Source organism: Chrysoperla carnea, chromosome 3 (genome assembly GCF_905475395.1).
Source record: "Chrysoperla carnea chromosome 3, inChrCarn1.1, whole genome shotgun sequence".
NCBI classification, from domain to species: Eukaryota; Metazoa; Arthropoda; class Insecta; order Neuroptera; family Chrysopidae; genus Chrysoperla; species Chrysoperla carnea.
The window spans coordinates 29,624,993-29,649,791 of NC_058339.1; the positions used below are offsets into that span (position 1 = coordinate 29,624,993).

The following is a 24,799-nucleotide window of genomic DNA, read 5'->3' on the forward strand; positions in this document are numbered from 1 at the left end:
TAGAAAAGTTTTTCATCGTTCAGGAGTTTGACGCTATGTCATATATGAATATACATACAGTTGCGGCTCGGGCATCACGCCGTGTATATCGTATAGCCAGTTGTATTGTAGGATTCAGAAGTTGTATTCTATTACACGCGTGTATAAAAATATAATATAAAAAAACATTTTTCATAAGAAAAAAAGAAACGTTTATTTTGTTTTGCTTTCTAGGAAAATTATATACAATTATTTTTCCTTTTTTTTATAATTCCTGTGCGAAAATTTTGATAATTTCCTATTTGTTGTGTATCACAGTTTGTTGTGGAAAAACAGTGTGAAAATTCTTTAAGGAAAACTTAAGGTGTACTTAATAATAAATAATATATTAAGATTGTGTTTTTATGTGAAAAAAAAATTTTTTGTGTTGTATGAAAAAAAAAAGAGTAAAAATTTGCTGTTGTCACTCGTCTACCAATTTTGTTTGCAACTTATTTTATGGTGAGTTTTTTGTATTTTTTTTATTTTGCTGATTTGAGATTTTTATCTTTAAACTACTTGACTCCAAATTAGTTGATTTTGTTTTATTTTGTAAAATAATTGTGAAAAATATGGAATTTTTATCTATTATGTTAGAATATAGGTCATTAATTTTTTCAAGATAATTATTCTCATAGTGACCTTCAGAAATTTTTGTGAAGGATTATCGATATTTAACATTCTTACGTTAGAAATATTCGCAGTAGGATGATAATTCTGGATAAAGATATTAATAAAGACTGTTAATTTTTTGTTGTTGAAAAATTGGATTCCCTAAAAATATCTGCAAAAAAATTGTGTATATACAAATTTTGTATTAAGACATTCTGCTAGTATTTTTTTTATTAGCAAGAAAAGGTTAATTTATTTTTGGAAAATCTAATTGTATTATTGTAAGAAAATCGGCGAAATATTTCCAATTTTAGATTGTTTAAACAATTTTAAGGTCACTTATAAAGAGTAACTTCTGGTCATAATTTTCATAAGGTGTCAATGACTTCGAACTTGTGAATAACAAAATTGGCTGGCAAGTTGAAACTTGGATAAAAAAGAGATATGGAAAATTTTATTTTTCTAATAACAAGCAAGTTTTATTTTTCTGATAAAATCAATAGATTTATTATAAATTGATTTCAAAAATCTATAATTACCGGCATTTATGGCATAGATTTTCTATAGTATTAAAAATCTCAATTCAAAATAATAAAAAGATCGAAAGGTGTCGTGGGGACACTCGGTAGGGACTATATTCCTTTCAAAATATTTTTTTGAAAATTTAAGGTATTAATTTTAGCAGTCAAATACTTGTTTGATTCTTTGAAGAATAAAATTTTCCAGCTACTTTTAGTTTTTATTACTGTATGAAATAATTGTGGTATTAGTTTAAAAAAGACATACTTCTTTTTTAGTTGTCAACCAAATGTGTGAGTACATTACGTTTGGTTTGATTAGGATATTTATTATGACACAAAATAAACATTGCATTGTACTTACTTTTAGTTATCTCTGTTTTCTTTAACTTCTGATAACTTACACAACTTAATATTTTTTAATTGATAAAAAGATAAAATTTTGACAAAAAATACAAATTGACAGTTATAAAAAGATTTTTGCATTTTCTTAAAATTCATGGCAACCTGAATCGATTGAAAAAGTTTTAGTTTCCTAGGTACCCTAGATGTCGGTTTTTGGTGTCTATTGCAGTTTTTTTGGTTTTATCTCCCATCCTGCAAACAAGTATCGTACGATGAGAATCATAGTTCCAAAAATTTCAAGTATTCTAGCATATACAATTTTTTGAAAATTGTCTAATAATTAACTTGATTAGTTGTTTGAAAAAATGTTTGGGGTAGACTTGGGTATATTAACCTCAAAAACAAAATAAACGTTTTCATTCAAAAGTTATGTGATACAAAACTAATAGTTTTAATGCCTTCTTTTAGGCGATAAGAGCGCTTAAACAACGATTCCTAGATAATTTGCCACTCCATTTCATATATCAATAATATAATAATTATTGTATTGGAGAGAGATACAAATAGGGTGATTATTATTGTTATGATTATTTGTCTATTAACACTACAGTGTCAAGATTCTTGCTATTCATTTTTCTTTGTCATTCTAAGACCATCTGTTGTCCAATCATAAAAAATAATGTGAATAAATTACTTTAATTATAATATTCCTTCACTATATGCTCAAACTAATTGAATTTATCTAATAAAGTTATAATAATGAACAAAAATGGACGATTTTTTTAGAGCTAAATAACCAATTTCCAATTTTTTATATAACAACACTAATAATATATTAGTTTCTAGACTGTTAACTGGCACAAGTATACACGAAACTCGTAAATAACTTGATGGAGGGTGTGGGAAGATGGAATATTAAAAGACCCAATAAAAGTTAAAATAAAAATTTTATTGATCCATTAATATTATTTGATTAGTTTTTATCGGTGACGATTCAATAGAAATACACTTATGTAAAAAAAAATTGGCGATGATCTTCAAAATCGATTCAGTTTGGAAAAGGCATAATGTATGATTTTAACATATAAATAATTATTATAGAAATAAATGGTCAAATAAACCTGGCTCAATTCATTTTGAAAAGTGAAATGGTAAAATAATTAGGTAATTCAAAACAATAATTCAAAAGAACAAAGTCAACTCAAATATTTCAATTTCAATTAAAGTATTTCCAAAAATTTGTCCTAAAATATGATAGCTCTCTAAGTATCCTTTTCATCTCATCTGATATCCTTGACCATCACTTTGATATTGCTTTAAGAAGGAGTGTTATAAGTTTAAAGTGTTTATCTGTGCGTCCGAGTGTTTCTCAGTGACATCGTAGTCACTAAACGGTCGACCCGCCTTGATTGAGAACATTTTATAGTTTCCAAAAATCGGTTTACAAAAAATAAATCACCTTTGTCGAGGGTTATTTAAATTTTGTTTTCACTTGTATTATTTTATCCATTCCGTATATTGATTAACAACCCGGTACAAATAAATAGAATTGAATAAATAGATATTAAGTAAATTTTTATAAGGTGATATTAAGTTAGTTGTGTAATAAAAGTTACTAATTAAGTTGAATAAATTCATTTAATCAAAATAATAACGTTGTTATTGGCTATATGTGAATGTGTATAAGGCCATAAAAATCACATAACAATTACATAGGTATGTACATTATGTTATTCATACAACAGGTATCTAACTTTTTATACACACAAAGTAAATGAAAATTTATTCCAAAACATGCGTAAATATGTATGTACAAAGATTTTTCAGCTTTTTATTATTATTATTATTATTGTATTATTTTGTATGTATACATGTTTTTGTTAATTACTATTAAAGACGCACCCAAATCACACCTTATTTGATGTGTGTGCTTTAGTGAGAGGTACATACTGTTTTCATTAAACAAGATACAAGATAATCTATTGGACTTTGTTTCTGTAGTCATGGTAGAGACAATAAAATCGATGCCAGCGCTTCCAGTGAAAAATTTTGACGATAAAGGAGGCTGTTATGACTCATTTGCAATTATTTACATGTTAATGTTATAGAAAATGTCAAATTAAAATTATTGAAAAACATTAAATAAACTTAATGCATTAAAAATTGTGAAAATAAGAAATCAAATTGCACAAATATTATTTTTCAAATGTAAATTATCGTAACTATTTATTAAAATTTGTGAGACAATAATATTAAATTTTCAATGTAAATCATAAATGCAATCCATACAATTATATATGCATCCATACAATTCTATAATTAAACTAGTGTATCGTTACCATGGAAACGCCTCCCATAAAATTCACACACGGTGCGAATACTGTGCAACAAGTAGATATGTTTCTTCTTACAGAGATGAAGTGAACGAAGCGGGTTAAAACGCAATCGACTTTAATCGTCTGTCTACTTACAATGATATTCACAAAAAATGTTTCAAACAAAAGTAGCTTATTTTTTATAAAGATTATTTTTTATATATGAACTTTTACAAGGCCTAATTGTCCTAGTACTACTTCACTAAACATACATTTACATTTTTTATCAACCATAATCAATCAATTTCTATTTAAAATTTTAAGTAAATATTTAACATAAAATCACTACAACATAATTTTTAACACACTCTGTCCACAAAATTTTTATGAACAGTTAACTTTATGTATATTAATAAATAAATAAATGATTTTCAATTCTTATATAGTCGAGCTTTTTTGTTAAGTTAAATTAACAACACACACACACACAAATCAAAAAAAAGAAGAAATGACTTATATACGTGTAAAGTAATTAGATTCTTTTCATAAGAAACTCATACTGATTTTGATATTAAACGCGGGGGTATCATAATTATATTTATGTAGTTTATTTTGTGTACGTTTTATATAAACGTAAATAAAGAGGCTTCTTCTTCTTGGTACCAACAAAAAAAAAATCTTATTAATCAATGAATCAATACATGAACATAAAAGGATCAGTTGAATGAGATTCAATCTAACAATAGGTTGAGTTGATAGTTCGATACAATTCGCACCGTGTGTGAGTTTTATTGATGGCGTTTGCTTGGTAACGATATACTAATTTAATTATAGAATTGTATGGATGCATATATAATTGTATGGATTACATTTATGACTTACATTGTAAATTAAATATTATTGTCTCACAAATTTAAATTAATAATTATGATAATTTACATTTGAAAAATAATATTTGTGTAATTTGATTTCTTATTTTCACAATTTTTAATGCATTAAGTTTAATTAATTAGTGTTTTTCAATAATTTTAATTTGTCATTTTCTATAACATTCACATGTAAAGAATTGCAAATGAGTCATAACAGCCTCCTTTATCGCCAAAATATTTCACTGGAAGCGCTGGCGTCGATTTTATTGTCCCTACCATGACTACGCACACAACGAATACAAACAACACTGGGTGAACCCTTTGAAAACTTTATGATATGATATATTTTATTGTTTATCAAAAGTACATTTAATTTTCCATCCAAATCAATTTACCTACATTATTGGATCTCCAAATTATATTCACAGTTAATTAATTTTTAATAATTCACCCCAACTTTTCGTACTGAATTGGATATCACCGGGTATCCCGGGATATCACCCTGCGGATACAATTTTACGCTACATCTCTATTTTTGTATTTTTTTGGGTAAAAATTACCATAGACCATTGTTTTTATTTAAAGTTGTTCCTAAAGTTGTAACAGTTAGACTAATTTAACGATTATTGCAGTATTTTTTGAGATATCGCCTAAAATCTTGTACCTAAAGCTACTATTTCGGACAATTCTAGAGATATCTCGAAAAATACTAATTCAAATGACAAATGAAATAACTTTTACAATAATTGGATCTTAAATAGTTTAAAGTTATACAAATTTGTCTTATTTTGCGCTTGAAAAACAAGTTTCTGAAGTTGTTACTGTAAAAATTCCGGGATATCGGCTCCTTGGATATATGATTTTTGTTGATGTTATATAGAAACAAATCGACCAAGTAAACAAAGTGTGTAATCACTTTAAAAAAGAGTTTGTTCTAAGGAACCCTAATAACATATTATATTCTCATAAAAGAAATTATTTGTGGACCCATCTATCTCTTCTTATATCTTATATCGGTATAAAAATGATAATGATGATTTTGTGTTTTAAGAATGAGAGATGGATCATATCTACTATATCTATCTATATAAAAGCAGTAGCGTTATTCATCTTCATTTTGGTCTTATTTGTGATGATGATGGTTCATTTGTTGTTGTACCTAAGTACAGTGTGACCCCCCAGGTACAAAAAGTCATTTGGCATAAAAATCTTTTATTGTTATGTTCTTACAATAGACCTTTCATGAAAAACAAAAATGCTTTTTGTTAATTTTTTATGAAAATATAGGTCGAGTAGAACCTGTAACTCGAAAATTACGCATTTTTAACAATAAAAACAGTATGAAAAAAATTGTAAAAAAGTCACAATATTTGAAATAACTTAAAACGATTGTTTTTGCTCCACCGCACATGTGATCTGTGACGTCAATTCGACAAGCAACGACAATAAAACAGTGTCAACAGTCGTATTAATATATCGTTAATATCAACTTTATAGTGGTATTGTCTATATTATCATCATTTCTGAAAGTGAAGAATAAAATGCCACCAAAAAACGATCCAGGATTTTCAAAGACAGATTAAGGAAATTTACCGAAAATAACTATTTTTATGGTATAGGAGTTTTTAGTATGATGACAGGTTCAATGCACCCGAAGTTCATGAAGTAAAGGCAACTTTGTGAGTACTAATTTTATAGAAAATGGGTAACATTCTAGAGAAAAAATGTGATTAATAAAATTTCATAAAAAAATTGTTAGGTTTTCGAGGGAGAGCTATGGGGACTGTTGTAGCTTGCTGAATTTTCATCAAGCCGGTTTATATTTATGATAATTAATAAAATTCAACTGATTGGTTTGTCCTCTTGTCAATTCGATCTGTGGCCACACTGTATTTAAATCGTATTGACTAACCAAGCCGCGCAGCACCACTACAGTGGTGTCATTGACATTATACGTTTTAGATCCAAAAAAAAAAAAAAAAAAGAATTAAAATTCCCTTTTTTATATGTATGTATGTGTGTATCTTATTCATGTATTGTTTATTTATTTAGTTTGTTTTTTGTGTAATACATAAAAAAAAAGTTAATTAAATTTGTTAGGTTAAATTAGTTTTTTTTTTTGTGGGTATGTTGTGCTTATAAGAATTCTTGTTAAAAGTTATTATGTATAGGTACTTATTTGTTACATAACGATGAAAAGTGTGCTACATTGCTATAAAATTTTACTGTGGATTGCTTTAGCAATGGATTGTGCTTTGGGAAGTAGGATGTTTTTCTAAGGATCTACGTCTTTGAGCTGGCAACATTCATTTTTGATAAGCGATTAGACAACAGACAGGTGCTTTGTGTTTAGTATGATTTGTCATTTCATAATGAATAGACTCATGCCGGAGCAATGCTTGCAAATTATTTTGAAACTTAATTGAATTTGAGTTGAATAGGGTATTTGCATTAGTCAAAAATAAATTATGAAATTTGAGAAAAATTAAAACTTATGTAAGAATATACTTAAATATTCTGATTATGAGTCATAAAAGCCCATTTTTCTTTTAAAATATTAAAATTAAAAATCGTAATTTTTAAACTGTATATCACGTGACCTAAAACGCGGGCAAGCCTTGCTGTGATGTCATATCGGTATGAGCCATAGATCATCAATTATTTCAGTGTAGACAGCTGGGTATAATATATCCATAGATAATAAATGTTTATATTCATTATAATATATTATTATATTATTTATATCAGATGTCTATGAATATATCTGTCAAACTTATTTGTGTTATTTCGTGTAATGTTTTTAATGAAACGTCGGTTCCAAAATCAGTAAAAGAATTATAAAATACAATTTTCACATTGGCCGTTGAAAATTTATTTTCTTTAATTTTTGTTTCGATAGCGGTAAGAAATAATTTGTGCCGCCGCTGGTAAAATTGTTAAAAATATTGCTAAAACAATACCTAAATATTAAAAAAAATAGAGGTTCTTATTTATTTTAAAAAAACGTTTTAAATTGGTCTGTTTAAACGGGTCACAACAAATCAACAAATCAATTTTTATGCTTAATTAAAACTCCCGCTGATAATTGCTAATGCCTCCGAAAACATTTTTAAGCCTGAAACTTTATTGCAGTTTATTTAAAGTTTTCAGTTTTAAAAAATTAATAAAAATAAATTACCAGGTAGGCTAAAAACTGATAAGTTTGTAGAAACCCTCCAACGTTGACAATGTTTGAAAATTGTAGTTAGACGATCAATCTTATCAAATATAATTATTTGTTTTCACAACATCAAAAAACCCTTTTAAATAATGTTTACCAAATTTGATATGAATAGAATAAATTTAATTCGTGGGAAAAAATTTCTTATCAATAAATTTTATTACACAACAGAAATAATGCCCTTTTCACATTTTATAAAATATATAGATTTATTTATAAAATTAATGTTTTGTAAATCTAAATTATGTATTATAATATACGAAAAGACTAGAGTTTAAAAAGACAGGCAATAATTTATTTTAAAAAATTATTTCAATTTAGCACAAATATGTTAAAAGTTATCTAAAAATTTTCAAAGATTCTCAAAGAACTTTTTACCTATCCTTTTAAGCCTTTTTTTAACCTGCAATAAGGGTTAAAGAAATTTTGTTGAGAGTTCTACTGGCTGGTAATATTATTATATTTCAACAACAAATTTGTATAATTTTCTTTCCTTGATTTCATTTTTGTATTCGATATTTAAGCGATAAACCCTAAAAAATCGGCGAAAATCTATACGTATATATATGCAGTGTGTATAACGCATTTAAGATGAAGACACTCTCATATTTACGTTACTTATGGGAATATTGCCGTAATCTGAACTATAAACTCAGCCTACTTCAAATTGACAAATAGGGCCGATTGATAATATTTTGCCTAGTATCAAAGATGGTTAGAGATATCGAAAAAAATTATTTGAAAAAGTTGCTTAGAATATTTTTCTATGCCTGTATATCGATTTTCATGACAAAATTCTCGTTTTTAATTTTTTCATTATATTGGTAAAATATACAAAGTTTAGTAAAATATCATACAAAATATTTGAATACATATAACACCATTAAATTATCAATTTGTCCAGTTTTTTACTTTCCATAGCAAACTAGTTAATAAAATTAAAAAATAAAGCTGTAATAATTTGGAGTGTAGATCAAAATAATGGAAAAATTAAGGCTGAGTTTAAAGTTCAGATTTTGGTTAAGAATAATCAAAAATAATATACACTAATCAGCAATTGTCAATTTGCTTGGAGTATATTGATTGTTATTGGGGCCGTGTAATGGTTACTTATAATACAGCACAAACAACTCTAGAAACGAATAAAAATTTGTTGTTTTTAAAAATATAATATTATTTTATATTAAATGTAGATATCTATAAATAAAAGATAAAGTTTAAAACAAATTTATTAAATAATAATTTTTAATCAGTGAATATTGTATTTTGGTATTTTTGTTATTTATTTTATTTATTAGATATGTGTGTACATGTAATAAGTATTGATTGCGTGGGAGTGAGTTAAAAAATTGTAATTTAAAACCATTCACAAAATAATATAATATTATTATAGATATTATATATTTATATGTATTTTATATTTTTATATTGATATTAAAAATTATATTTGATTATTTATCAGTATGTGTATTTTAAAACGTATCAGTTTATTTTGAAATTGTCTTTAAAAATACTGCGTGTAATGTCTAATGCGTCATTCATGAAATTTTTTTTTTTTTAAATTCAAGAAAATTGAAAATTCTCTATTTATTTAAGAAAAGTTTAAGTATTCTGATTAATTTCTCAACAAAAGTGCATAATTTTAATTTAAAAATAAAATTTTACGTGTGCTATTAAGCCTTCAACGTGCTTTTCGTATCAATGTTTTAAAATTTATGTTGATAACAAAATATAAATAAATTGTTCCTATATTTTGATTAAACGATTTTACAATATGGACTTTACAATAATTTTTTTTATATTCTGAACGTATGTTAACGTAAAATGCGGTTATCCCTAGAGACATGATAGAAAAATTATTAAATCAAAATAATTTAAATGATAATTAATTGATTTATTAATAATAATTACGAAAATTCTTTTGAAATTGAAAGTATATGTATATAATAACAATAAATTTAAAAATTCTATGACAAGGACACTTTCTTGCGAATCAAAATTTCCAAAAAATGTATTTGAAAACTGAAAAATTAATTTACGCTCCGATTAATCGCTGAAGACCCTAGGAGTTTATTTTGAATATTAGAGAATTACCACGGTATATCATAATATAATTGTATAATCGATTCAAAAATTTCGGTTAAATCATTTGTCAAATCGATCACTTGAGTTGCAGCCTTATACCCTTAAATTCTTATAATTTTGATTTGAGATCTGATGGCGATAATTTACAAATGAATAATTAATGTAAACTCCTATCAATCGCTGAAGACACTAGAAAATCGCTGAAGTTACGCTAAAAATATTTGTATATTTTCGTAGCATAAACTTTGGTATATTTTATTCAAATCTATTTAATTTATTCTTAATTCTAAAAATTTAAGTAAATTGACAGAATGTATGGAAATAGTACGTTTAAAGTAATTTAGAAATATTTATATTTGAAAAAAATTTATCAAAAACTATAATTAAACATAATTTAACATAACGAGAAAATATTTATGCTACATATCGATAAATTATTAAAATAATATAATTCATGACCTACCCGAAATATAATATAATAAATTATTTTAAAAATATTATATAATTGTATAATTAATCAACTTTTCACTTATAGACATGTCTTGTTTTACATGACAAAGCATTTTAAACTTTTTTTTATTTTAATTTATTATGATTTATAGAAAGAAAATTAAAAATTTTAATGAAAAATGAATGTAATAAAATATATTTATTAATGTATATTGTATTGATTTTATCGCTTAATCAAGGTTTGTGAAGATGGCACCCCCATGACCGAATTTTACGTTCTTTGTGAGCTTAATCGTTTGACCATCGTAGGACCACTTTTGACCACCCTCAATTTTCGTTTGACCATCCTCCGTTCGGAAAATATTCACGATTCAAAATTTTATTTCTCGTAGCCTCCACCATAACCAGCATAGGGAAAATAACATGGTAGCACCCCCATGAACGAAATTTAATTTAATTGTGAGCTCAATCGATTCTAAATCGTAGGACCACTTTTGACCACTCACAATTTTCGTTTGACCACCCTTCGTTCGAAAAATATTTTAAAAAAACAATTTTTTTTTTAACGAAAAACAAAAAAGGCTGGATTCTAATGAATTACTACAAATTCTGGGGTGTTTTTGTGCTCAATCGTTGGAGAATCGTAGGACCACCTAGGAATATTAACAAAAAACGTTAGACCACCCTCCGTTCGAAAAATATTTAGAAAAAACAAATTTTTTTTTAACGAAAAAACGTTCCCTCCACCATCCAAAGATTGTAATAACGACAAAAACAAAAAAATCGATTTTCTACTAAAGGAGTGAAAACTTTATAGATTTTTTCATCCAAATCCATTCAAAATCGTAGGACCACTTTTGACCACCCACAATTTTCGTTTGACCACCCTCAGTTCGAAAAATATTTACAAAAAACGAATTTTTTTTTAACGAAAAAAAATGAAAAATGAATTTTTATATAAGCAGCAGGAATTCTAGGGTGTTTTTGATGTCAATTGTTAGCGAATCGTAGGACCACCCCAAAATATTCACAAAAATCGTTTGACCACCCTTCGTTCGAAAAATATTTAGAAAAAACAATTTTTTTTTTAACGAAAAACAAAAAAGGCTGGATTCTAATGAATTACTACAAATTCTGGGGTGTTTTTGTGCTCAATCGTTGGAGAATCGTAGGACCACCTGGGAATATTAACAAAAAACGTTAGACCACCTTCCGTTCGAAAAATATTTAGAAAAAACAAATTTTTTTTTAACGAAAAAACGTTCCCTCCACCATCCAAAGATTGTAATAACGACAAAAACAAAAAAATCGATTTTCTACTAAAGGAGTGAAAAATTTATAGATTTTTTCATCCAAATCCATTCAATATCGTAGGACCACTTTTGACCACCCACAATTTTCGTTTGACCACCCTCAGTTCGAAAAATATTTACAAAAAACGAATTTTTTTTTAACGAAAAAAAATGAAAAATGAATTTTTATATAAGCAGCAGGAATTCTGGGGTGTTTTTGATGTCAATTGTTAGCGAATCGTAGGACCACCCCAAAATATTCACAAAAATCGTTTGACCACCCTTCGTTCGAAAAATATTTAGAAAAAACAATTTTTTTTTTAACGAAAAACAAAAAAGGCTGGATTCTAATGAATTACTACAAATTCTGGGGTGTTTTTGTGCTCAATCGTTGGAGAATCGTGGGACCACCTGGGAATATTAACAAAAAACGTTAGACCACCCTCCGTTCGAAAAATATTTAGAAAAAACAAATTTTTTTTTAACGAAAAAACGTTCCCTCCACCATCCAAAGATTGTAATAACGACAAAAACAAAAAAATCGATTTTCTACTAAAGGAGTGAAAAATTTATAGATTTTTTCATCCAAATCCATTCAAAATCGTAGGACCACTTTTGACCACCCACAATTTTCGTTTGACCACCCTCAGTTCGAAAAATATTTACAAAAAACGAATTTTTTTTTAACGAAAAAAAATGAAAAATGAATTTTTATATAAGCAGCAGGAATTCTGGGGTGTTTTTGATGTCAATTGTTCGCGAATCGCAGGACCACCCCAAAATATTCACAAAAATCGTTTGACCACCTTTTGTTCGAAAAATATTTAGAAAAAACAATTTTTTTTTTAACGAAAAACGAATATCAGTGTTGCACTATTTCTAATAAATTAGAGAAGTTTAAAAAATCGAACACATTTATCAAGTTCCAGTATTAAAAAATTTAAAAACTTTTAAAGTATTTGCTAGAAAACCGTACACCACTATGTTAAGTGTACGCACAATAAATTAAAATTTTATTAAGTTTTTTAACATGTGTGCAATAATAGGCCAAAAAATGAAAATTTGTTCAACAAAGAAATTTTTATTTAAACATAGACATCAAAACAAAATTTGAAATCAGAAAATGACAAATCTAAAACACATTCTCAAAATCCGCTTTTAAAATAAGATTTAGACATTTATTTAAAATTTTAAATAAGAACGCTAACTAACAGAATAACATTTCAGAAAAAAAAAACGTTGTTATGGGCAAAAAAGGATCTAATTTGATTCTATTAGTCTTAAAAACTCATAATCTTAGCTTCATTTGGAATAGGCCTATTGGGGATACCACATTAAAAAAAAGACTACCTCGAAGGTGGTGTGAAAATGAATAACAAACTGGAACCTTCTTTTTAAAATTTTTTTAAAGAAATCATTCATAAATTCTTGCGTTTATAAAGCATTTTTGATAATTTAATTGCAAAAGCTTATCTTTTTCCTGTTAACTTAATGGATTTTATAAAAAGTAATTCTTATAGTCTTTCGTTTATGAAATACATTGGTTGATTTAATTGTAAAAAGTAATAAAAAAAACCACCATAAAACCAAATTTTTAATACTAATTATCGCTGTTGCTTAACTTTTATCGTAATATAGATAATAAGTGTAAAAAAGTATAACTAGTTTTTACGAACATTATTTTTTCACTAATTAATGAATCTAAACTGTATTCATTAACATCCCTGCATATGATATATAAAATATAAGAAAATAAAGTATCAATTTTCACCACCAAAATTCTTCAAACTAAGAGTGGTCCAATAAAGTTTGTGGTTTGTGGTAACGAATTTTGAGATTTTTCTACACTGGTCCGACGATGGTCAAACGATTAGATGATTATGAATTTAATATTTATATATCTTTCGAACTGAGGGTGGTCAAACGAAAATTGTGGGTGGTCAAAAGTGGTCCTACGATTTTGAATGGATTTAGATGAAAAAATCTATAAAGTTTTCACTCCTTTAGTAGAAAATCGATTTTTTTGTTTTTGTCGTTATTACAATCTTTGGATGGTGGAGGGAACGTTTTTTCGTTAAAAAAAATTTGTTTTTTCTAAATATTTTTCGAACGGAGGGTGGTCTAACGTTTTTTGTTAATATTCCCAGGTGGTCCTACGATTCTCCAACGATTGAGCACAAAAACACCCCAGAATTTGTAGTAATTCATTAGAATCCAGCCTTTTTTGTTTTTCGTTAAAAAAAAAATTGTTTTTTCTAAATATTTTTCGAACGAAGGGTGGTCAAACGATTTTTGTGAATATTTTGGGGTGGTCCTACGATTCGTTAACAATTGACATCAAAAACACCCCAGAATTCCTGCTGCTTATATAAAAATTCATTTTTCATTTTTTTTCGTTAAAAAAAAATTCGTTTTTTGTAAATATTTTTCGAACTGAGGGTGGTCAAACGAAAATTGTGGGTGGTCAAAAGTGGTCCTACGATTTTGAATGGATTTGGATGAAAAAATCTATAAATTTTTCACTCCTTTAGTAGAAAATCGATTTTTTTGTTTTTGTCGTTATTACAATCTTTGGATGGTGGAGGGAACGTTTTTTCGTTAAAAAAAAATTTGTTTTTTCTAAATATTTTTCGAACGGAGGGTGGTCTAACGTTTTTTGTTAATATTCCCAGGTGGTCCTACGATTCTCCAACGATTGAGCACAAAAACACCCCAGAATTTGTAGTAATTCATTAGAATCCAGCCTTTTTTGTTTTTCGTTAAAAAAAAAATTGTTTTTTCTAAATATTTTTCGAACGAAGGGTGGTCAAACGATTTTTGTGAATATTTTGGGGTGGTCCTACGATTCGCTAACAATTGACATCAAAAACACCCCAGAATTCCTGCTGCTTATATAAAAATTCATTTTTCATTTTTTTTCGTTAAAAAAAAATTCGTTTTTTGTAAATATTTTTCGAACTGAGGGTGGTCAAACGAAAATTATGGGTGGTCAAAAGTGGTCCTACGATTTTGAATGGATTTGGATGAAAAAATCTATAAATTTTTCACTCCTTTAGTAGAAAATCGATTTTTTTGTTTTTGTCGTTATTACAATCTTTGGATGGTGGAGGGAACGTTTTTTCGTTAAAAAAAAATTTGTTTTTTCTAAATATTTTTCGAACGGAGGGTGGTCTAACGTTTTTTGTTAATATTCCCAGGTGGTCCTACGATTCTCCAACGATTGAGCACAAAAACACCCCAGAATTTGTAGTAATTCATTAGAATCCAGCCTTTTTTGTTTTTCGTTAAAAAAAAAATTGTTTTTTCTAAATATTTTTCGAACGAAGGGTGGTCAAACGATTTTTGTGAATATTTTGGGGTGGTCCTACGATTCGTTAACAATTGACATCAAAAACACCCCAGAATTCCTGCTGCTTATATAAAAATTCATTTTTCATTTTTTTTCGTTAAAAAAAAATTCGTTTTTTGTAAATATTTTTCGAACTGAGGGTGGTCAAACGAAAATTGTGGGTGGTCAAAAGTGGTCCTACGATTTTGAATGGATTTGGATGAAAAAATCTATAAATTTTTCACTCCTTTAGTAGAAAATCGATTTTTTTGTTTTTGTCGTTATTACAATCTTTGGATGGTGGAGGGAACGTTTTTTCGTTAAAAAAAAATTTGTTTTTTCTAAATATTTTTCGAACGGAGGGTGGTCTAACGTTTTTTGTTAATATTCCCAGGTGGTCCTACGATTCTCCAACGATTGAGCACAAAAACACCCCAGAATTTGTAGTAATTCATTAGAATCCAGCCTTTTTTGTTTTTCGTTAAAAAAAAAATTGTTTTTTCTAAATATTTTTCGAACGAAGGGTGGTCAAACGATTTTTGTGAATATTTTGGGGTGGTCCTACGATTCGCTAACAATTGACATCAAAAACACCCCAGAATTCCTGCTGCTTATATAAAAATTCATTTTTCATTTTTTTTCGTTAAAAAAAAATTCGTTTTTTGTAAATATTTTTCGAACTGAGGGTGGTCAAACGAAAATTGTGGGTGGTCAAAAGTGGTCCTACGATTTTGAATGGATTTGGATGAAAAAATCTATAAAGTTTTCACTCCTTTAGTAGAAAATCGATTTTTTTGTTTTTGTCGTTATTACAATCTTTGGATGGTGGAGGGAACGTTTTTTCGTTAAAAAAAAATTTGTTTTTTCTAAATATTTTTCGAACGGAGGGTGGTCTAACGTTTTTTGTTAATATTCCTAGGTGGTCCTACGATTCTCCAACGATTGAGCACAAAAACACCCCAGAATTTGTAGTAATTCATTAGAATCCAGCCTTTTTTGTTTTTCGTTAAAAAAAAATTGTTTTTTCTAAATATTTTTCGAACGAAGGGTGGTCAAACGAAAATTGTGAGTGGTCAAAAGTGGTCCTACGATTTAGAATCGATTGAGCTCACAATTAAATTAAATTTCGTTCATGGGGGTGCTACCATGTTATTTTCCCTATGCTGGTTATGGTGGAGGCTACGAGAAATAAAATTTTGAATCGTGAATATTTTCCGAACGGAGGGTGGTCAAACGAAAATTGAGGGTGGTCAAAAGTGGTCCTACGATGGTCAAACGATTAAGCTCACAAAGAACGTAAAATTCGGTCATGGGGGTGCCATCTTCACAAACCTGCTTAATCATCATACACGTCTTAGGTTTGTTTGAGCTAGAAGTGAAGGGGCTGACTTTTTTTTTTTGTAAATATTTGTTTTTATACAGATATAACCTACTTTAGTTAAAGAATTCAATTCTTAGGCTTTTTTTTTTGTTTTCTATTATATCATGTAAAAATATTTTTTAATCCTTAGGCTATATAAATGATATTTTATTTATAAAAATTTATAGTGTTTTTTATGTTTTGACTACCAATGACATGTGTTTCTTTATACAAAGCTTACAGCTTAAGGAATTAATTCTGTTTCACATCGAAAAACAACATATAGCAGCTTTCGATGAATCCTGACTAAAATTATTGAATCTGTTTAAACTTTATTATTCGTGAAGTATTCATTTATTTTATTTGTGTTGGTAGCTTTTAGATGCATTGTGCAGTTAAAGTGTCCTTCATAGTCTGATTAACAAGTTCAAATTGGTGAAATATAGAAATAATGGTCTTAAAAATGCGTGTAGCTTGTTAGATTCGGAATGATGTCTAGAAAAATACAAACAGAAGCATTTTTCAGCACATGGAAAATTGCAAAAGTTATATACAATTAAAGATGAAAAAAAAAGATAATTGCAAGAACTGATTTTTATTAAGAAAATACAAATCGCTAAATGTGTCAAAATGTTTGGCCTGCACTAATGAAATCGTCCTGAAATATAGTGCAATTTATATTCAAAAAAATAAGTCGGGACTGGGATAAGTCCCCGAATCTATTCGCAACTCACATCAATTATTAAAATTCCTTCAAAAAACATTTCGTACTATGCTTCGATGATTCACAACTATGTTGACTTCCAAAAATAATGATTGCCCATTATGTTCACCTCCAATAACCAATATAGCTTAATATTGTTAAGGATGCTGAATGCCTGATCAGTAACAATTATTTTTGTTGCAAGAATTGAATCAATCGACGCTGTTTTTCGATAAAAGAAGTAAAACGGAAACAAAACCGATAAGTGGTATCAGAATTTTTACATATTTTAGGCCGAAACAGACTCTTAAGCATGAGTCTATGTATATACATTTATTAGTCTTTTTTCGATTTTAAATCTTAGTTAAATAACTAGCCTATATAAGATTTATCAAGTACATTCAATGTCGAATTAGGCTGGGAGGCTGGGAATAATTGATGAGAGAGGCATTCAGATTCAGGTAGTTCCAATTGATTTTTCGAGCTAGAGGCCAGTTAAAGAGCTTAGAATATTTGACCTAAAAATGTCATTTTAAATAAATAATTTTTAATTCAATACTTTATTTCATTCATAAAATTAAGTTTGTCACTTGTGTTGATTTAAACCAAATAAAAAAAGTTACAGTAAATATATATTTATAGACAGATATCAGAGATAGATTAATCAGTGTGGTATAATTACGTAATAAATTTTATTAACAGAAATAAAAATAAAAAACCAATCAGTAGTATCTGTATCTAGTGTACTCAACAATTCATTTAGGTAAAATTGTGTGACGGCAGCTTATAACAACTATAAAGGTAACTACTCTAGCTAACACATAATCTATCTTAAACAATATATTTACACACCAAATATGTCAATAAAAAAATTTATAAATAAATAAATAATATACACCTTCATATTTAATAAGAATGGACAGATATATACTAAAATATTCTAGTATCGATATGCACATTAACTCAAACAACTTCCATATGCAATTTTAATTTTAACTGACACGGATTCGTGATTGAATAGACCTGTTTCATGAAAAACAGAAATGCTTTTTGTAAACTTTTTATGAAAACATAGGTCGAGTAGAGCCTGTAACTTGACAATTACGAATTTTTAACAATAAAAGCACTATGAACAAAATTGTAAAAAAGTCACAATGTTTGAAATAATTTAAAACGATTTTTTTGGCTTCACCGCACACGTGATCTGTGACCTCAATTCGACAAGCAATGACAATAAAACAATGTCAACAACCGTATTAATATATGGTTAATATCAACTTTAAAGGGGTATTGTTTATATTATATCATTTCTGAGAGTGAAGAATAAAATGCCACCAAGAATCGATCCAGGATTTTCAAAGGCAGATCAAGGTTTACCGAAAATAACTATTTTTATCGTATTATGGGTAATATGGCAAATTCAACATGAAGCAACTGCCGTATTAAATTTAATAATGAAATTATGTAATTTTAATTTGTCATATAGAAATTCGGCTGCTTTACGAGTGCACATTCCATGTTATTTAACAATTTTTGAAAAATTCTAAATAAATGGTTCATTTCACAATATATAAAATTCGTATTGGCCTTTTCTTTTTTAATACCTTTCAAAATTCTCCAAACAGAAGTATTTACATGGCAGTGATATAAAAAAAAATTATATCTGTTATCTTGTTTATTTTATTACGATTCTGATTAATTATATAAACCTTCACGTGTATGATACAAAATTTTTTACATATACCTGGTGATTTAAAATAAGTGTCCGTCACCGCAAGTGCTAATTCTTGATACCAAAAATTTACTGTTCATAAAGCAATGCTCTTCGGAGCTACAGCCGTTTCAAAAAGCGTGAAAAATTGTTTACTCTATGTCAAAATAAATGCAAAATTTAAACCATTCTAAGCGATATACCTATAGCATATGTAATTCACATTTAGTGTTTTAGTTATAACACTTAGAATGGTAAAACGTATGCATCTTTTGTGACACTTAGGTAAGTGGATATTTTTATTAAAATATCTTAGTCTTTTAAAGTTTTCGTCTATTTTTAGCGATTTTCGAACAATATTCATTCCCTCATGAGGGCTAAAAATATTTTTTTCACTTATTGATTATGGTTCATTGGTAATGGTTATTAAAACGGGCTGTTAATATGAACTTTTTGTAATGGTTTAATGCTAAGAATAAGCTCCTATACTTAGGTTTGGTTAGAAGGACACACTTAGGCTATAGAGCCCATTGTGATACCATATATATGTGTTTGACCACCTGTCCACTGATTTCATTTATCAGCTCCTCAATTTCAGAGGCTGAGTGCACCTCTTTCATGCATGTACCATGCACTACACCAGCCCATCACAATTATTAAATTAATTTTGTTGCGACGGCAGGAATCGAACCCGCTACCCTATGCATACCGCGGACGGAATTGGTTACGCCTCAACCAACTGAGGCAATAGGGCGACAGCTCCTACCTTGACGGACACTAATTTTAAATCACTCTGTATAGTTGAGAGCCTTATTTTTTTATAATGCTTATATTGATTTATTAAAAGTCAATTGAGACACGTCATTTTATATGTACATTAAGATACAGTTTTATTTTTGAAATATTTTATTTCTTATGGAATTTATTCGATGTCTAAAAACTCCCACACAAGTAAAAATAATAAATATAAAAAATGAAAATATTAAAAAAAAAAAAATTAACGGTAATTATATTTTTTACACCTTTAATGAGTGACATTAACTATTATTGCAAAATAAAACGTTATAAATTCTGTGATTAGAAATTTTATTGTGTGCTAAATAAAATCCTGCAACTACAAAGACTGTGAGCTCATAATGAAAAAATGCTTTTTACCTGAATCTGAACGATTTATAGAGGTTAGTGTGGTTATTAAAATTGAGGCCTTTGTTCGGGGTGTATGTGTGTGTTATATGAAAGCCATTGATATCACACTACAGAAAGTTGGCAAATGTCCAAGAATTAAAAAAAACGCGACTAATTTAACCGAGGTTCAAAACCTTTAAACAATTACAAATTTCCGATCATTTGTTTCATAAATGACTTTTTATTTAATATATTACCGGCAAAAATTCGTCGAATAATCCTTCAAATGGCTACTTACAAAAAACAAAACATTTTTACTTTATTATGGGCTCACGATCTATTACTCAATCGAAATAAAACCTTATAGCAAAAATAAAGAGGATTTTGTAATAAATTTTGTATTAGATAAATAATAACCGACAGTTATTGCTGTTTGAAAATAATTTGAATATCTTATAGTCCAGTGGATTTACTTTTAAATTTTTTAGTTCTGTTAGAGAACTTAGTAATTTTAGTAATTTGAAGCTAGGGAATTATTTAAACCTTTCCATTTTAATTATGAATATTTAAAAGGGTGCACTTATTAGCGGGTAGGCCTGAAAAAACTAACAAACGGCGCTTAGGAACAATATTAATATATTTTGAAGCTGAAATTATCTGTTTTAATCTTTAGTTTGAATTTCTCAAAATTTTACAGAAAACGGCCAATATTTTTAATCAGTCATTAAACCTTTTGGAAAAAAGAGCGCTTTCATAAATATGTTCTAACTAGATCTGGAATTATTCCGTAAAGCTCTACATGAACTGAAAAATATTGATTTCAAAGCGGCAATTACTGGATTTTATTTCTTTCAAAACATTGCAATAATTTCGATTGGTTAAAATATTGCTTTCATTTGGGTTTAAACATCAATGGTTGATAGATTATTATTATTATTTATTTAATATACAAATAAATTTAATTATTCTACTTTTGAAATTACTCGATAAAAATTATTGAAAAGTAGTTTTCAACACGCAAGTAGAAAGACTAGAAATATGCATGTATTGTTAATTTTCAGTAGATATTTCTATTTCTAAAACTATTTTCATTAAAAATATATTTATTATTCAAATTAGGCTAATTTTTAATTAAAATTCAATTAAAAAATTAAATTCATCTCAAATAAAAAATTTAATTATTATTATATTTCTTGATGTCTTTAAAAAAAAAGCTTTAAAAAACAAATTATGTATGAAAGACAGATCAATGGGGATGGTATTATATAAAGTTGTTTACCCGAGATGAAATGATTAAATTCGCATGAATAATAATTTATATTCTGAAAACGATAATAGTATAAATATTAACTACCTTCCCCAAACTTCTTTCTCATCCTTTAAAGTAAAATTTATCCTGTGTTAAGCTTGAATAGACATTATAAAATCAACAAAAAATATGGAAGGTAGTAATTTATTATAAAAATTTTAGATGCTAGATGTCTGCTTAGAAAAATTTTACAATAGCAGCTAAAGATATTTTATGATTTAAGCCTCATGACCTTAAATTACGAAAAGATATGGGCGTGCCAGTATACCGTTAGGAGAACAAAAAACAAGTACTGACTTTATTGCAGATAGAGAAACTGTATGCAATGCCCCACACTTAGAGCATTGTGTACCAAATTTCCAATTTGTCTAAGAAGGAAAAATGGAAATATTTTTCCTAAAATTATCCTGTGTTTAGAAAAGTATGCATCAAAATCAAATTTATAGTTAACTTTTCGAAAAAATATTTTGAAAATCTCTATCTCTATATATTATAAATGTGAAGGTAAGGATGTTTGTGTGTTTGTTTGTTACGCTTTCACGTTAAACCTAGCGAATGGTTTTTAATGAAACTGTACAGCAATATCGCTCATACTTCAGAATAACACATGAGCTACAATTTATAAAGATATATTTTTTAAAAAACTAAAAAAAAGTTAAAAATAAAATTTAATCTGACATTTACTATTTTAAATTTTTACAGAAATCTGTAATTTATGATTGAAAAAGATGATTATAGATGGAGTTGATCTCTAATCATCATTTTGAACCATAAATTAAAGTATTCTGTAAAAATTTCATGGCCAACTCAAAACCATTCATGGCCAACTTTTCTCATTTGCTCAATGAATTATGATTATTTTACATTTGACAAAATTGAAAACTGTGCACATCAAGAGAGTTGGAGGCTATAAAGCGGTGTTATTTACTTTTAAGTCCAGTGGAACGGGCGGATATTAGGCTAGTATGTATTATCATAATTCTATAATTGAAATTTATTGCAAATTTTTTATACGTCCCTAAAAATTCGAAAATTTTGCCTAGGTTTGAAATGAATGGACTATTTTCAAGTTTTACAAAAACCTAAAAGTAGAAGACGACATAAAAAAATCCAAAACGAGCTAACTTGGAATGAATACATTTTTTTGTCAATTTTCTTGTATTTATACAAAAATGTTTTTTTATGAGAAAAATATATTTTATAAATAATAAATAAATAATAAACAAATAGCTCAAATTTTTTTTATTCTGATCAAAAAAATCTTTTGTGTTTATGGAATATATATTTCACCTTGGACATTCTTGGAAATTTGATGTATTTTATTACATACCATAGCAAACGACAGTAACCTTGAATTGATATTTTATTTATTCCTTTTAATATAAAATTCCAAGGAACATCACTGGGAATAATATTTTACCATGAGGGATGATTTTATTCAAAATACAGTATGTCAATTAATTATGAATAATAACATGTTAGTTATTTAGCATTATGTATTCGTTCGCATACACCGACTGACTGTTCCGATTAAGATGTCGCATAAACTTACCTATTTTCTCCAACCATCTTATCTTGCGAGATACGTAAAAATCCATGCTCATCACGTTATCATAACATGTCAAAAAAGTAGATATATCAATAAAATGGGAAAACATATGGATTGATTCTATGTATTCATAGTTACTAGTCCACGCAAGATAGCGGACTAGTTATTTTTTATGCACTCATATTGATATCAAATGAATGGATCATTTTTACCATAAAAATGCATTTTAATCCGATTTCTTTTCAGCAAACCCTTTCATTTGATACCAATATGAATGCATTAGAATAATTAGTCCACCATCGTGTGCGGACTAGTAAGTCATGCTTGATAATTAGCTAGCCATCCATTGTCATTCAAACTAAACGTCTATGAAAAATTTCAGCTCAATCGGTTGAGGATAAGTGTTTTACAACTCAGTTGCAAGATTTAATCCCGAACCGAGCATACAGACATATAAGCATTGCAAGTGAAATAAAAGCTTATAGAAAAACTCAAATAATTAACACACTGTATAAAATATTGTATGATAAACATATAGAGATATCCTTCAGGATGAGTTATAAAATTCACGGGCGAGGATATACATTTAACTACCTTGTAAATCGACCTTGACCCTAGCAACAAACAAAATACAGAGCATTGACGTCATATCGTGTGTTTGTTGTTGACGTACGATATGGGAAAGTTTAATGTACATTACAGTGAGTGGAGCAAAGTGGCGGCGGGCGACGGCGTTTATCGAGAGATATATGGAACAAACGGAACAAATGGGCGGACGGGGTTGTATTACAAGCGACCGAGTGAAATATATTACGAGAAAAAGTATACATACACTCGATAGTACACCGCACCAGTAGCAACGAACCGGCTTTTTACAACGGTGGTGGTTGTGTTATACACGTTGAGTTCGATCGCTATCATCATCATCAGCCGAATGATAATATTATCATCGGTTACATTATCAGAAAGTTAATATGGTTGATTCGAAAATACGAACACTGAATATATGTAAATTTAACTTTTCATAGTTTAAGATATCGACGAAAGATGTTATTCGAATCGATTGAATCACGATAAACGATTGAACTTATAACACCAACTTATATTTTCATTAGTGCCTGGGTTTTACATGAAAATTTATGTATTTTTTAACCTTAAACCATGCGCGTCTTTTATAATAGTAGAGATTTTTTGAAGATTTTAGAGTTACTAAACGTAAATCTATAACAATTAATCTGTTTATTTTTATAAATTACACTTTGACCGAAAAAACCTAAGCCTAAGTTACCAAAATCCCTCGGACAAAATCCCAAGGGACATAGGAATGACATTGTAGATAGAAAATGCGTTAGAAAAGCTCCGAAATTTCATGATAGAAATAGCATTATAAGCGGTTAACAGAAAACCGTTTTAACCCGCCAGCATTAGCTTCAACCATTGAGTAATCTTTAATCGCGTGATGAATGATTTGCTCAGCGAATTAAAAATAGAATACGTGATTATTGAATGATGTTTGAGAGTGAAAATATTAGAGCAGAGAAATAATCTAAATATAATAGAATTTATTTTAACTAATGTAATTAAGTTTTTATCATAAGTCTTTTTAATACTTATATTAAACTAACGAAAGTACACGAACAGATGAGAGAAATTCGCACAATTTCTGAAGCACTTACAAAAATTGTAGATAGATAAAAATTAAATCGAGCGTCAGCAAAATGCTCATAACGCGAATGCTGACGGGTTAAAATTCTGTAGAAGAATCCCGGGTATTCTTGAATCAACTATAATTGTACCATCAAACATAACAACAATATCTACTACACACTTATACGGCTCTACGACAGCCACCACTTCCACCATGACTAGCACCAAACACCACGAACCCGGACGATAAAATATAATAATCGATGTAGCAACAAGTTGGTGGTTTTTAGTCTTATGTTGTTGAGTTTGGTTGGTTCGTTTTATGTACCTTCGAACATAAGGG

At 28.1% G+C, this 24,799-nt stretch overlaps 1 protein-coding gene across 1 annotated transcript in view; it reads left to right on the forward strand.

Annotated features, from left to right (window-relative positions):
- Window positions 1–376: 376 nt before the first annotated feature.
- Window positions 377–24,799, forward strand: part of LOC123295196 (early growth response protein 1) — a 128,689-nt gene continuing 104,266 nt past the window's right edge. The window contains exon 1 of the mRNA XM_044876445.1: window positions 377–480. The gene's annotated coding sequence lies outside the window, so the exon portion shown is untranslated. The remainder of the gene's footprint in view (window positions 481–24,799) is intronic.